The sequence below is a fragment of the Notamacropus eugenii genome, chromosome 1, assembly GCF_028372415.1.
Source record: "Notamacropus eugenii isolate mMacEug1 chromosome 1, mMacEug1.pri_v2, whole genome shotgun sequence".
Classification (NCBI taxonomy): Eukaryota; Metazoa; Chordata; class Mammalia; order Diprotodontia; family Macropodidae; genus Notamacropus; species Notamacropus eugenii.
The window spans coordinates 442,590,054-442,606,806 of NC_092872.1; the positions used below are offsets into that span (position 1 = coordinate 442,590,054).

The window sequence follows — 16,753 nt, forward strand, 5'->3', positions numbered from 1 at the left end:
GTGTGTGTGTGTGTGTGTACAATCTCTCCAACTACCCAAATACTGAGAAAAGATTCAAGAGTTAAAAATATTTTCTTTCCAGGTAGTAATGTAAACAGTTCAGCTTCAGAGAGTCTTTTATGATTTTTCTTTTCTGTTTACCTTTTCATGCTTCTCTTGATTCTTGTCTTGGGAAGTCAAATTTTTCAATATGGATCTGAGCTTTTCCTCAACATGAAATCTTGAAAGTCATCGATATCACTGAATGACCATTTTTTCCCTTGAAGTATTACGTTCAGATTTGCTGGGTAGGTGATTCTTGGTTTCAATCCCAGTTGCTTTAACTTCTGAAATATCCCACTCCAAGCCCTTCAATTCTTAATGCTAAAGCTGCCAGATCTTGTGTTATCCTGATTGTATTTCCACAGTGCTCAAATTGTCTCTTTCTAGCTGCTTGCAGTATTTTCTCCTTGATCTGGGAACTCTGAAATTTGGCCACAATATTCCTAAGAGTTTCTCTGTTTGGGTTTCTTTCCAGAGGTGAACAATGAATTCTTTCAATATCCATTTTGCCCTCTGATTCTATAACATCAGGGCAGTTTTCCTTGATAATTTCATGGAAGATAATGTCTAGGCTCTTTTTTTGATCATGGCTTTCAGGCAGTCCCATAATTTTTAAATTCTTTCTCCTGGATCTATTTTCCAGGTTAGTGGTTTTTCCAATGAGATGTTTCACATTATCTTCTATTTTTTCAAACTTTTGGTTTTGTTTACTAACTTCTTGGTTTAACTCATAGTCATTCATTGCCCTGAACTCAATTCTCTCTTTCAACAAATTATTTTGTTTAGTGAGCTTTTGGACCTTCTCCTCCATTTGGCTAATTCTGCTTTTCAAAGTCTTCTTCTCCTCATTGGCTTTCTGGACCTCTTTTCCCAATTGAGTTAGCCTCTTTTTAAAGCTGTTATTTTCCTCAGCATTTTTTTGGTTCTCCTTTAGTAAGCTGTTAACTTGTTTTTTAAGATCTTCTATTGCCTGAGCCCGGTTTAAGTTTCCTTTGGAGGCCCTGGAGGCAGAGGCCTTGACTTCCTCTGACAGTATGCCTTGTTCTTCCTCATCCAAAAGGATGGAGGGAGATACCTGTTCCCCAAGAAAGTAACCTTCTTTGGTCTTATTTTTTCCCCCCTTTTTTTTGGCCATTTTCCCAGCCAGTTAACTGATCTCTTAGTTTCCTCTTCCTAACTATCTGGCCTCTAGTTCCACCAGCACTGGGGGCTGAGATTCAGATGAGCTGCTCCAAAGCCTCAGGGGCTTTAGGCAGGGGCAGGGCTGCTATTCAGTGTGAGATTAAGATCAGCTGCTTAGGTGGGGGCAGGGCTGCCACACAGGGCTCAGATCCCTCAAGGGCTTTACAATGGGACCTTCTACAATGGATGTGGGCTGCTGCCTGCTTTGGGAGCCCCTGTCCACTGCTGCCTCCACTGCTGCTGCCTGAGGAGGCTCGAGTTATGGGGACACCCTGCTCCCTTCTTGGTCAGCTGAAAAGACCCTCTCACTGCCCTTTGGTACCTGTGGGTTGAGGGATCTGTGCTGCCACTGAAGATTCTGTTCCTGAAGCCTGCTCGGATCTGCTTCTCTCAGTGCTGCATGGCCAAGGCTGAGCTGGGCTCTGCTCTGGTCTGGTGGGACAGACCTTTCCCATCAGTCTTTCAGGTCACTCTGGGCTAGAAATCTCCTCCACTCTGTTGTTCTGTGGCTTCTGCTGCTCCAGAATTTGTTGAGAGTTCTTCTTTAGAGGTATTTTATGGGCTGCGGGGTAAGAGCTAGCATATGTGTATCTTTCTACTCTGCCATCTTGGCTCCCAGTCAAATCTTTATTAACCCTTCTTCTTCAGCAGTAGTACTGGTAGTGATAATGCTAGTACTACTAGTAGTATGAGGCAGCTAGATGGCATTGGGGAGAGTGCTTTGGAGTTGGAGTAATGAAGACCTGTGTTCAAATCTTGTCTCACACACTTATTAGTTTTGTGATTTTGGGTAATTCCTTTAAGACTTGTCTGCTTCAGTTTCCTTATCTGTAAAATGGGGAGTAATAATAGTACTTACCTCCCAGCGTTGTTCTGAGGATAAAATGAGATAATAATTGTAAAGTACTTTGCAAACCTTAAAGCTCTTAATAAATGCTACCTATTATAATCATCTGTATTCACAGAGGAGAGGCACTGCTGTCTAATACAAAGCAACTTTAAACTTGGTCTAGCATCGCAGGACCATTGACTTAGAGTTGGAAGGGAACTCAAAGTTTTCTATTCCAATCTGAGGGCTCAGAAAGATCAAATGACTTGTCCAAAATCACACAGGTAGCAAAGTCAAGATTTGAACCCAGATCCTCTGACTCAAAACACAGTGTTCATTCCACTACCTTCTCTTAGCATTCAAAGGGCTTCCTTCCTTCTTTTCTTTTTCCTTTCTTCCTTCTTTCCTTGAATACGTACTTATTAAACATCCACTAACTGTCAGTTTCTATGGTAGCTTCTGAGAATACAAAGAGGAGGAGGAGAAGAAAGGAAGGAAGGGAGGAAGAAAAAGAAAGGGAGAAAAAGAAAGAAGGAAAGAAAAAGAAAGAAAGAAAAGAAGGAAGGAAGGAAAGAAGGAAGGAAGGAAGGAGGGAAAGAATAAAAAGAAAGAATTCATGTCCTCACAGAGCTTATGTTTTGTGGGAAGGAACAGATACACAGACTAAATAAATAAAAACATACACAAAGTAATTTCTTTGTGAAGGAAAGGCGCTAAAAACTGGGAGGCTCAGAAAAGGCTTTGTCTAGGAGGCAGCATTTGATTTGTAGTGAAGAAAGCTGAGCATATAGCAATGAGGGAGTGCATCACAGACAAGGAAAAAGTTTGCAAAAACGTGGAGGTTGAAAGCAGGATGTTCTGTGTGACTTAAAGGCAGCACATTAGCTAGTTGGATTGCAACACTGAGTACAAGAAGGGGAACTTTGTGCAGTGAATCTTGGAAGACAGAATAGAGCCAGGGTGTAAAGGACTTCACATGCCAATTGAGGAGTTTGCATTTCATCCTAGAGAGTTGCTAAAGCTTCTTGTGAAGGGAAATGACATGGTCAGACCTATGCCTTAGGAATATCAATTTGGCATTTGTATGAAGGCTGAATTAGAGAAGGAAAGGAGTGGAGGCAGGAAGGCTCATTAGGAGGCTATTGTGGTAATCTTGGCAGGAGGAGATGAGACCCTAAACTGGGTGGTAGCTGAGTAAGTGGAGGGAAGGAGACAGGTGCAAATGACATCAGGGAGGAGGACGAGACTTAACAACTAATTGGACATAGGGATGTTGGTGACAAGTCATGGATGACTCTGTATCTGGAAGCCTGGGTGACTAGAAGGATGGCAGTTCCCTTGACAGAAACCAGGAAGTTATCTGAGACAGTGGAGTGTGGCTTAAAGAGCCCTGGTCCGGGTGCCTGGAGATCAGGAGTGTAGGCCCTAGTCTGCTGCTGATTTTCTGATGCTTCCCCTCTCAGGGGCTTGAGCTCCTCATCTAGAAAAAGAGAGACTTAATCTCTGAAACCCTTGTCATATACAACATCCTATGCTCTAAATTTCTGTGTTCTAAGGTCATGCCAGTCCTGAAGTTCTATAATTTTATTCTGGAGAATTTCTTGTAGGTTACTGTACAGGGATATTATCAATAGAAACACAAGACAAAGCCAAGGCTTAACTCACCGCTAGATCTCCTGGCATCCCAATCTGGAAACTTTTCATTCCCCCAAATAATCTAAATACAAATGACTCTTGTTCAGTTCTGTACACATTATAGTGGACACATTTTTAAGGAATTATGAGAAGAACCCCTGCCACAGAATGTCTCAGTTAGTCAACAAGCATTGGTTAAGCACCACCTACATGCTAGGTATTGTGCTGAGATATGGGGGTACAAAGAAAGGGAAAAGACAACTCCTTCCTTCAAGGATCTCATAGTCAAGTTGGAGAGACAATATACATGTATGACTTGTACAAATAAGTTATATTCAAGATAAATGGGAACTGATCAACATGGAGAAGGGATAACAAACACAATTGCAGTTTCATACGCAATCATCTTTTTTTTAACATACTATGTTATGGAAATGAATGCTTTATTCCATAAATTAAAAATAAATTTAAAAAGAGGTATTACAGAAGATTTTCTGTAGAAGGTCAGATTTTACATGAGACTTAAAGGAAACTAGGGAGGTCAAGAGAGGGAGATGAGGAAGCAAAGAATTTCAAATATGGCAGGCAGAGAGCCTGTAAAAATGTCCCAAACTGGGAGACAAATGTCGTATATAAGGAGCAATAAGGAGGCCAGCGTCATTGTATCCCAGAGTACTTGAGGGTGAATCATGTGTAAGGAGATGAGAGAGGTAAGAGGGGGTCAGGTTATTAAGGGCTTTGAATGTCAAACAGGATTTTATTAGATCCTGGAAATTATGACAGGAAGCCATTGGAGTTTATTGAATAGGAAGGTGACTGTCAGATCTGTACTTTGGGAAGATCAATTTGACATCTGAGTGGAGAATGGATTGTAGGGGGAGAGTCATGAGGCAGGGACACAACCAGCAGAATATTACAATAGTCCAGGCATGAAATGATCAGGGCCTGGATCAGAGTAGTGGCAGTGTGAGAGTGAAGGGAGAATATATGAGAGATGCTAAGAAGGTAGACTCAGTAAGACTTGGTGATAGGTTGGATATAAGCTATGAGAGTAAGGAGTTGAGGATGACACCCAGGTTATAAGTTGTTGGTGGCAGAGAGGATGGTGTTGTCCTAGATGGTTATAAGAAAATTTGGAAGAGTTGGGGGCAAAGATAGATCTAGAATTGAATGGGGCTTCAGAGGTCATCTAATTCAGCCCCCTCATGTTACACAAAAGGAAATTAAGACCTAAAAGTGGATCAAAACAGAAAATGACAAATGTTGGAGGAGTTGTGGGAAAACAGGTACATTAGTGCACTGTTGATGGAACTATGAACTGGTCCAGTTATTATGGAAAGCAATTTGGAACGATGCCCAGAAAGCTATTAAACTGCGTCTATGCTTTGGTCCAGAAATACCTCTACTAGGTCTATGCTTGAAATCAAAGAAAGAGGAAAAATACACATTTATACAATAATATTTGTAGCAACACTTTTTGTGGTAGCAACGAACTGGAAACTGTGGAGTGTCCATCAATTAGGGAATGACTGTGGCATATGAATCTGATGGAATATTATTGTGCTGTAAGAAATTATGCAGATGGTTTCAGAAACCTGGGAAGACTTTTTTGAATTGATACAAGTGAAGTGTACAGAACCAGGAGAACAATTTATGTGATAACAATAATATTATGAAGATAAACACTTTTGAAAGAAATAAGAACTTTGATCAGCATAATGACGAATTGCTATTCCAAAGGACTCATGATTAAACACATTGCCCACCTCCAAATAGAGAGGTAATACTCAGAGTACAGATTGAGGCATACATGTATTTTATATACATATACATGTATATGTATGCAAATATGTATGTATGTGTGTATATATGTTATAAATATACATATACACAATTGTGGTTGGTAATCGAGTTAACAAAAATCAAGTCTTTCAAAGTTGTTTGTCTTTACATACATGCACACACACACATACACACACACACAAACAAACACATATTTGTGTGACTTTTCCAATGCAGGGATTTGTTTTACTTGGCTATATATATGTGTTATAGGTTTCATTTTTTTTTTTGCTTTTTCAATAGGAGGTAGAGGTGAGAAGGAAAGAGTACAGAAAGAATAAGAAATAAGAATAAGAAAAAAATTGAATTAAAAAAAAGAAGGAAATGGAGGCTCTGACTTGCCCAAGTTCATATAGGTAATTTCCAGCAGAGGTAAAATTTGAATCCAGCTCCTCTGAGTCCATACTCCACTGTGCTACCCTACTTCTCTGGTTCATTGGAAGAACTTTTTCAATGATGAAATGATGGGTCCTTGAAGTTTTGAAGTATTATAATTAAGGCTCTGGGGGAGGCTAAAAAGGGAATGGTGGGTATGTCTGAAAGCGTAGGAAAAGGCAAGTAAACAGGCAGCATCAGGACTGAAGACTGTATGTATCACCTACCCACATCCTTGGTTGTCTGACCACAAAGCCTCCCAAGGAACTTGGAGATACACACACACACACACACACACACACACACACACACACACACACACACACACACACACACACATACCCCTTCCCTGTTGGGTTGGCTAGAGCTAAGTGATGCTGCCCTAAGCTCCTTCGGGCTTGTTGGGGGATGGGACAGGGAACCTCTGGGAGTGAGGAGAGTAGAGAGCATGTGCTCTCTTTGCAGTGACAGGCACATGCCTTTCAGTACAAAGAATGTGAATGAGAGAACTTTGAATTTCAAGTCAGATGCCCTGGACTTGAGCCCTTGATATGATCTTTCTTCATGTCTGCGGTTCCTCTTAGCTCTATTGGTGCTGGGTGAGTCATGGAATTTTCCAGCTGGAAAATCTCTTATAGATAACCTAATCTAATTGAATCCTATTCTCTCCTTGCCTGATTTTATAGATGAAATAATGATTGTCAAAGAGGTTAAAAGTCCCATAGGTCCTCTGTAGTAAAGCTAAGATTCAGATCCATTTCTTCTGGCTCCAGATTCAGTATTTTTTTCACTCGACCGCCATACAACCATATGCCTACATTCCTTCCTCTTCCCATGTCTGAGCTTCCATCCCCTAAATCAGGAGTTTTTACCTTTTTTGTGTATCATGGACTCCTTTGTCAATTTGGTAAAACCCAAGGACCTCTTATCAGAATAGGACTTTTAAATGAAAAAAATAAAATATACAGGCAGTTAGGTGGAGCAGTGGACACTTTAAACACTTTCTAGCCGTGTGATCCTGGGCAAGTCACTTAACTTCAGTTTGCCTCAGTTTCCTCAACTGTAAAGTGAAAACAATAATAATACCTACTGCCCAAGGTTGTTCTGAGTATCAAATGCGATGGAAGTTGTAAAGTGTTTATGTATGTATGTTTATGTAAGTGCTAAATAAATGTCAGTTTTTATTATTATATTATTATACCTCATAAAATTTTTATGAGAATCAAGTGAGGTAATATTTACAAAGCACTTTGCATAACTTAATGTGCTATATAAATGTTTCTTCTCCTTTTCTTCCTTCTCCTCCTCCTCCTCCTTCCTTCTCCTACAGACAGGAAATCGATTATATTGAAATTGTAATTATTTAATCATTTTCAATTGTGTCTGATTCTTTATGACTCCATTTGGGATTTGGGGTTTTTTTTGGCAAAGATACTTGAGTGGTTTCTCATTTCCTTCTTCAACTTATTTTACAGATGAAGAAACTGAGGAAAGCAGGGTTAAGGGGCTTGGTCAGGATCACACAGCAAGTGTCTGAGGCCAGATTTGAATTCAGGAAGATGTGTCTTCTTTATTCCAGGCTCAGCACTCTATCCACTATACCACTTAACTGCTTCTCAGTTATTATATTGGAGTGCAATTCTTTAAATATTAAAAAAATGCATGGATTCCAGATAAAGAATCACTGTTCTAAGTCTTACATATCCTCCAAGTCCCAATTCCTCCAAGAAGTTCTTTCTGACTGTACCAGGCCTTGAGAATACTTTCTCCTCTGGATGCCTATAGTTCCTATTGGTCAGCAGAGGTCACTGTTGTTCAGAGCGGACTGTCTTTAATATGCTAAGAAAGAGGAGTATACAGAGATAGGAAAATTCTCATTCCTCATTGCAAAATAGACATCGCATCCTTATCCCTTCCTTTGCCCCCCAATTCTGGCTGAAAATTCAGTTAACTCTATCCCTTCTTTTAATATTATTTTTCCTGATACCTTTTGCTTTAACATCATCTTCATTTCTAAATTTCTCTCTCTCATTGTATCCCCAAGAGACCATAAAAATGGGAAAGGGTCCCACATGTACAAAAATATTTATAGCAGCTCTCTTTGTGGTGGCCAAGAACTGGAAATCAAGAGGATGCCCATCAATTGGGGAATGGCAGAATAAATTGTGGTGTATGAATGTAATGGAATACTATTGTGCCATAAGAAATGATGCACAGGAAGACTTCAGAGAGGTCTGGAAGGACTTATATGAATTGATGCTGAGTGAAAGGAGCAGAACCAGGAGAACTTTGTGCACAGCAACGACCACAGTGTGCGACAGCCTTTTCTGGTAGACTTGTATCTTCATAGCAATACAAGGACTTAAAAAAAAAATTCCCAATGGTCTTCTAAGGCAAAATGCCTTCCACATCCAGAGAAAGAACTATGGAATTCAATCACAGAATGTAGCAGATCATTTTTTTGTGTGTGTGTTTAATGTTTTGGTTTGTTATATGATTTCTCCCATTCATTTTAATTCATCTATACAGCATGACTATAGTGAAAATATATTCAATAGGAATGTATGTCTAGATCCTACATAGAATTGTATGCCGTCTCAGGGAGGGAGCGAGGGGTAGTGAGGGGTAGGTAAGGGGGGGAAATCTAAGTTTTATGGTAGTGATTATAGAACATTAAAAATAAATAAAATTAATTAAAAAACAAACAAATAAATAAATACATTTCTCTCTCTCAAGTCGAGAGAGAGGAAGGAAGAAAAGCTAGAACTCAAAGTTTTAGGAACAAATGGTGAGAATTGTTTTTGCATACACCTGGGAAATAAGAAATACAGGTAATGGGGTATAGAAATTTATCTTGCCCTACAGGACAAGAGAGAAGATGGGAATAAGGAAAGGGGCGGCTGTTAGAAGGGAGGGCACATTGGTGGAAGGGGCAATCAGAATGCAAGGTGTTTTGGGGTGGGGGGAGGGGAGAGATGGGGAGAAAATTTAGAACTCAAAATTTTGTGGAAATGAATGTTGAAGACTTAAAATAAATAAATTTCTCTCTCTCTTTCTACTTGCTCAGAGTAATTTCTTATAATAAAGGTAGGTCAGCATAGCCAAGCAAAACACCAACTATATCTGACAGTACTTGAAATATTAAACAGCCATCATCTCCTACCTTTGCAGAGAAGGGAAGGGGGTGAATTTTCTCAACGCTTCCCCAGGTTCAAGTTAGTATTTATAATTATATGGTATTATTTATTTTTGTTGTTGGTGGTGGTCTTTCTATTTATGTTATTGTAGAAATTGTGTTTTGCTTTCCTGGATTTGCTCACTTCCTTGTGCCATCAGTTCATATATGTTTTACCATACTTCCCTGAATTCTTCACATTCATATGCCCATCAAGGGGGGCTAAGTGGTGCAATGGATAGAATGATAGACCTGGAGCTAGGAAGACTTGAATTCAAATCCAGCCTCAGATACTTATTAGCTGTATGACCTTGGGCAAGTCACTTGACCCTGTTTGCTTTAGTTTCCTGGTCTGTAAAATGGACTGGAGAAGGAAATGGCAAATCACTCCAATATCTTTGCCAAGAAAGCCTGTACATCATATGAAATGCCAGGCTAGATGAATCAAAAGCCAAAATGAAGGTTGCCAGGAGAAATATCAATAGTCTCACATATACAGATGATACCACTCTGATAGCAGAAAGTGAAGAAGAATTAAGAAGCCCTTTGATGAGGGTAAAGTAGCAGAGTGGAAAGGCTGGCTTGAACTTAAACATCAAGAAGACTAAGATATTGGCAAATGGTCCCATTACTTCCTGGCAAATACAGGGAGAAGAAATGGAAACAATGTCAGGGTTTAAATTCTTGAGCTCAAAGATCACTGCAGATGGAGACTGAAGCTATTCAATTAAAAGATGCTTGCTCCTTGGAAGGAAAGCTATGGCAAATTTAGACATCATACTGAAAAACAGAGACATCACCTTGCTCACAAAGGTCTGTATAGTCAAAGCAATGGTTTTTCTAGTAGCAATGTATGGCTGTGAGAGTAGAACTATAAGGAAAGCTGAGCCCTATAGCACTGACACCTTCAAATTGTGGTGGTAGAGGCGACTTTTGAGAGTCCCTTGAACAATAAAGAGATCAAATCAGTCAAGACTTAAAGAAATTAATTCAGACTTTTCATTGAAAGGACTGATACTGAAGCTGAAACTTAAATTCTTTGTCAATATAATGAGAAGACAGGTCTCACTGGAAAAGACCCTGATGTGGGGAAAGATTGAAGACATAAGGAAAAAGGGGATGGCAGAGGATGAGGTGGACAGATAAGAGTCATGGAAGCAACGAATAGAGTTTGGACAGATTTTGAGAGATTGTGAAAGATAGAAGGGCCTGGAGTGCTATCATCCATGGGGCCACGAATAGCTGGACACAACTGAATGACTGAATAACAAAAATATTCCATCACATTCATGTATCAAAATCTGTTTAGCCATTCCCTGAAAATGGATGTAATGCTTTATTTCTTTGTGTTTCTGAAGGGATCCTTTGTGAATGTCAGCATGGACTGGGGTCCAAAGATCAGAACATATTGTGGTAATTAAAACTGGAAATAAACTAAAAAGTCATCCAGTCCAGCCCAAACATTTGATAGAGGAGGACACTGAGAACTACGGAGGTTGTGACTGATGTGTGGATACATAATTTGTTGTTGTCCATTCGTTCAGTTGTGTCCAACTCTTCATGACCCCATAGCACAGCAGGCCCTTCTGTCTTTCAGTATCTTCCAAAGTCTGTCCAAGTTCATGTTTATTGCTTCCATGACAGTATCTGTCCATCTCATCCTCTGCCATCTCCTTTTCCTTAAATGTTTCCCAACATCAGGGTCTTTTTTCAATGAGTCTTGTTTTCTCATTCTCTGCTTAAGCTTCAGTATTTGACCTTTCAGTGAATAGTCCAAATTAATTTCTTTAAGTCTTGACTGATTTGATCTCCTTGCTGTCCAAGGGACTCTCAAAAGTCCCCAGGACCACAATTCAAAGGTGTCAATTCTAAAGTGCTCAGCTTTTCTTACAGTTCATCTCTCACAAGCAGACATTGTTCCTGGAAAAACCATAGATTTGACCATACAGACCTTTGTCAGTAAAGTGACATCTCTGTTTTTTTGTATGCTGTCCAGATTTGTCATAGCTTTCCTTCCAAGGAGAAAGCTCTTTTAATTTCATGATTGTAGTCGCCATCTGCAATGATCTTTAAGCCCAATCTTAAAATCTGACACTGCTTTCATTTCTTTTCCTTGTATTTGCCAGGAAGTGATGATGGGACCAGTTACCAATATCTTAGTTTATATATATATATAAAACCTCAGGCCAGTTATTCCACTCTCTTCTTTCACCCTCATCAAGAAGTTTCTTAATTCTTCACTTTCTGCCATCAGCGTATTAACATCTGCATATCTGAAATTGTTGATCTATTTCCTAGCAATCTTAATTCTGGTTTTTAATTTTTTTAAAAATCTTTTTCTTCCAAATTTATTAATTTACTTGTTTTCAGTTTTCAATAATCACTTCCAGTTCTGGCTTTTGATTCATCTAGTTTGGCATTTCACATGCTGTACTCTACATGTTAGTTAAATAAATAAGATGACAATAATTTTGTCATACTCCTTTTCCAATCTTAAGGAATAAATAGCGAAACCTGGATTCATACCTAAGTCTTCTGACTCGAGATTCAATGTTTTTTCTATTATATATACTATTTTTTTATTATTAATTAACACATGAGTTTAGGTCTTTTGCAGTTCTGGAAGGCTGGGAGAGGTAGTATAATGTAGGGAACAAAGAGCTGGCCTTGAAGCAAAGATGACGTGAGTTTCAGAAAGGATGCCAACAAAGCAAAGCTAGCATTTATAAATAATTATGCTAAGATTTGCAGTTTATCATCTCATTTGATTGATTGGTTAAGGAACTTTTCCCACCTGAGGATTCTTACTGCCAATAAAATGACAGCTTTGGTCCATATTGCTGTTTTATCCACAACTCTGACAGTTGATCATTTGGGATCAGGACACAGAAGTGGCAGAAAAGAGGAGTGACTATGGGAGCTGTCTTCATAGATCTGCATTGGTGGGTAAGTCATAGCTTCCTCCCAAGTTGCCTTAGAACTACATCCCCCAGAAGCCTGTATGTCTGCTCAGCAAGTGATGACATTGCCTCTAGAGGCACTTCGATTGGACATGGAACTTTCAGCGTTCTCCATTTGCAAGGAAAATGGGAATTTCATGGTAGAATGAGATCAGGTTCACAAAGTTACAGGTGATAGAGCCAGAGAAAGAAAGGGAAACAGAAAAAAGAAAGAAGATTTCCTCTCAGCCATATGTGAACCATGTCAGCGTTAGTGTATGCGAATTGATTCAGAAGGGAGAGAGATCACACTGGTGTTAGCATTCCTAGTCAGAAACAATAATAGGATATTTTCTCCTCCAATTCTTGAGAGGAAATAGCAAAGCTCTCTACAATGCTTTGCAGATTCCATTATGGTAAGCTATGTCTTCCAAATACTAAGTTTTCAGTATTTGTCCAGTTGGCAAGTCTCTACCCCCTTTTTCATCTGCTAGCCCTCAGTGCCATGCTGAGAACCCAACAACCTAGGGAATAAATGAAGATAAGAAAGAGGGGGCATGATCCAGTGGAGCTGCTTGTATACACCAAACTCTTCAGCAGAACCAAGCATGAAAAAAGTAGCCTATTTCCCTCTCCTGTTATGTTAGAGATACAGGATGGGGAGCAGATTCCCAACCTACAGTCTCTGGAGATTTGGGACAAGTAGGTACAAGAAATGCAAGGTTAAAGTTCTTACTGCATGATTTAATCCTTTGTTTACTTTTCATTCGTTTAACTAAATATTCTTAGCTTTACTATGATTTCAAGTGATTTATTCTGGACAGGCTGATGAGATTGAATGGAAATGGGGATTCATAAGGTATTGATTAAGACAAATGATATCCCTTTGTTTACTATGGGTCTGGAAGCTGGGATATATTAGGGAAGGGGGTATATTAGAAAGCTGGGTATGTGTTTGTCCTTCATTGCCGAAGAAGACCATGCCATCAGAGAAGCAATGACGTGACTTGCACTTGACTTTGTTTTGAGCGAGGGAGGGCTGTGCAGGTCACCAGCCTCACTTGTCCTCCAGAGCCATCTGAATCCAGTGACCAGATATGCATCAGGATGACTGGAGGTGACCTGGGATAAGGCAATTGGGGCTAAGTGACTTGCCCAAGGTCACACAGCTAGTGGGTGTCAAGTGTCTGAGGTGAGATTTGAACTCAGGTCCTCCTGACTCCTACACTGGTGCTCTATCCACTGCACCACCTACCTGCCCAAAGAGAGCTGGGTACTACATATCTAAAAGGTCACCATGTGAAATGCAGAGGAATTAAACATTTTCTCCTTGGCCCTAAAAGGCAAAACTTAACATAAACAATTAGAAATTGCAAGGGGACAGATTTTGACTCAAGACAAGGAATAGGTTTTTGGATCTTCTTTTCTTTCTCCTTTATTCTGTCTTATCTGGTGATTTCATCATCTCTAATAGGTTTAATTAATATTTCTATACAGATAATTCCCAAACCTATAGTCCTTGGCACATAGCAAGTACTTAATAAACTATCTATCTATCTATCTACCTACCTACTTACCTATCTCTAGCTTTTCTCCTGACTCATAGTTATTCATCTCTAGCTGCCTCTTTGACATCTCAAACTGGATGTCCTCTAGGTATGTCATACTTAGCATGTCCAAAACACAACTCATTACCCCTCCTCTCCCAACCTCCTCTGTTCTTTCTTATTTTCCATATCAAACTATCTTAATGATCTTAAAATTCTGTGACAAATTTTTGGTCAAGTTGTTCCCATTTAAAATCACTGATTTAAAAACTAATAACTTAAAACTGCCACAATACAAATGGTCCACAAAAACATTTCTTTTCTCTTGAAACTTTTATGATGCTTTGTAATCATTAACTAGTCTTTTACTGTTAAATTTAAATGGTCAATTCAGACAAATAGTTCCGAGACCGTTCTTCCATCACTGATTAATACTGGGCTGACGAATGTTGTGCAGAATATTCATTTAGCTTTCTGGATCTTTTGAAGAGAGTTTGTGACCTTATCTTCCTATCAACTGCCTCATATCACAAACAGCAACACAACCTAGAGGAGGATAATCAGAGAAGCTTTCCATACACGTAGGCTTGCCTGCATTCATATCACTGCTGGCAGCATCACCACATTCCAGGAATTTAGGGCCATCTTCCAGATTCTTACCAAAACGATGATCAATCTTCTTCAGTTCAGTAAACTTGCAAGCAACGTGAGCAATGTGACAGTCCGAAACAGGTACCTACCTAACCAGTACTGATTTGTCCAGATGGTTCAGGATAGTGACCTGTGCGGTAAAGCCAGCTGTTTCCAGGAATGGATCATTCTTGCTATCACTAGCTACATTACAAAGCAGACGTCTTTGACAGACACTTTCTTGAAATTGAAATCAACAGTTGTTTCCAAGCCGAGCATCACTCAGAGCTTCATGGTGCATTATGACAGACTTTACTTCAGTTGTAACATTGACTGTGGAAAAGGTCACCAACATGCCTGCTTTAAAAACACCACTTTCCATATGGCTAACAGGTACAGTACCAATACCACCAATCTTGTAGACATTTTGAAGGGGTAGATGTGGGGCCTGTTGTTGGACAAGTTGGTGACAAGATCCATTCCAAAGCTTCAAACAGTATAATTCCATTCACATTATCATCCTTACGAGAGACGTTCCAACTCAAGAAGCTTGGTACTAGCATGCTGGCTGGAATTGATACAAAAGTTACTGTTGTCAAGGTTGTAGCCGATTTTCTTAAGGTGGGTACTGACTCCCTTGACAATTTCCTCATACCTCTTCTGCCTGTAGGGGGAACTTGTTGCAATTCATTTTGTGGACACCAGCGATTAGTTGTTTCAGACCTGGTGTGGTAGTCAGAAGGGTATGGTCATGGGTCTGCTCATTCTTTAAGATACCAGCTTCAAGTTCAGCAACACCAGTGGCAACAATCAGGACAACACGGCCTGAGATGTGCCTGTAATCATGTTCTTGATAAACTCTTTGTGTCCTGGAGTATCAATAATGGTCATGTAATACTTACAGAGCTCAAATTTCCAGAGTGAGATAGCAATAGTGACACTACATTCATGTTCTGCCTTGAGTTTATCTAAGACCTAGGCATATTAAAAGGAGCCCTTTCCTACCTCAGCAGCCTCCTTTCCAAACTTCTCAATGCTTCTCCTATCAATTCCACCACATTTATAGATGAGGTGTCCCATTGTGGTGAACTTCCAGAGTCTATGTATCTAGTAACAGCAATGCTAATGTGAATCTTTTCCTTGCTTATTTTTGTGAAGGTTTGGCAATGTTTTTCACAACACCCAGGTTCTGGCAGCAAATCAATTGTAAAGACCAAGTGCCTTTTTTTCTGAAATTCTCTTTTACTATTGAGGGCATCACCCTTTTCCCAGTTATCCAGGCTTCCAATTTCAATGCCATCTTCAATTCTGCTCTTCCACACCCCACATATCTGACCCATTGCCAAATCTTGTCATTTTTTACTACGTCTCATATGTATCTTTACTGCAATAGTCTTCTAAGTGATCTCCTTACTTCATGCCTCTTTCCTCTCCTATCCATCCTCCATTCAGTTACCAATGTGATTTTTCTGAAGTGTAGGTCAGACCATGTCACTCCTTACCTCAATGAGATACGATGATTCTCTATAATCTCCAGGATCAAATATAAAGTCCTCTGTTTGGCATTTACAGTTCTTTATAACCTGACCCTTTCCTATCTTTTCATCTTTCTTATATTTTACCCCTCTCCACACACTCTACAATCCAGCTATCTTGACCTTCTTTCAGTTCCCTGAACAAGTCAATCCATTGCTTGACTCCACACCTTTGCATTGGCTATTTCTCATGCCTCGTGCCCCCTCACCTCTGCCTTGATTTCCCTTGCTTCCTCCATGACTCAGCTCCTTGAATAAGAGACCTTTCCCAGTTCCTCTAGATGTCACTTCTGTTCCCTTTCAGACACCTTCCATCTACTGTGTATTTATCTTATAGGTACCTTGCTATCTTCATGTCATCTCCCCCATTAAAATGTGAATTCCTTGAGAGTAGAAACTGTTTTTTTCCTATTTTTTTCTATCCTCAATATCTCTACAGTTCCTGGCAAATAGTAAGTGTTTCTAAATGCTCATTGACTGCCTAACTGACTGAGGGACTAACAATTGGAGTTGTCTGATAATGGGATGGGCTGCCTGAGAAGGAGCTCCCAGTCAGTGAATGTCTACATGTAGAGGCTGGATGCCAACTTGACAGCGTTGTTGTTGCTGTGTGTGTGTGTGGGGGGGTGTCCTTCTGTACAGTTGGACTAGATATCTTTCATGGGAAGAGAGTGGGAGGTGCAACAAAGACAAACTCAGTCTCACGCCATGCAGAAGGCTGGCCCTGCTTTTCATTATTAACTGCTGTTTTCCATGAGCTCAATTGTTTCATAGTCTTGGATATTTAATTATCTCTAAGAAAAAACTGAGCTTCAGTGAAGGCTATAGCTTAATACAAGTTCAGCATATTCAATTAGAATGAAATAGTAATGATTTGGCATTAAAAATAGAATTGAAGCATAAAATCACAGATTGTTAGTATTGGAAGGAAACCTTAAAATATAGAATGGTAAGTAATAGAATGTTGAAGCTGAAAAGGAATGTAGATCATAGAATGTTAGAGCTATAGGGGACGTTAGATA

General features: G+C 39.6%; 1 pseudogene; it reads right to left on the bottom strand.

The window, feature by feature from the left end:
- Nucleotides 1-13,464: 13,464 nt before the first annotated feature.
- Nucleotides 13,465-15,970, bottom strand: LOC140518209 (putative elongation factor 1-alpha-like 3; annotated as a pseudogene).
- Nucleotides 15,971-16,753: the final 783 nt, after the last annotated feature.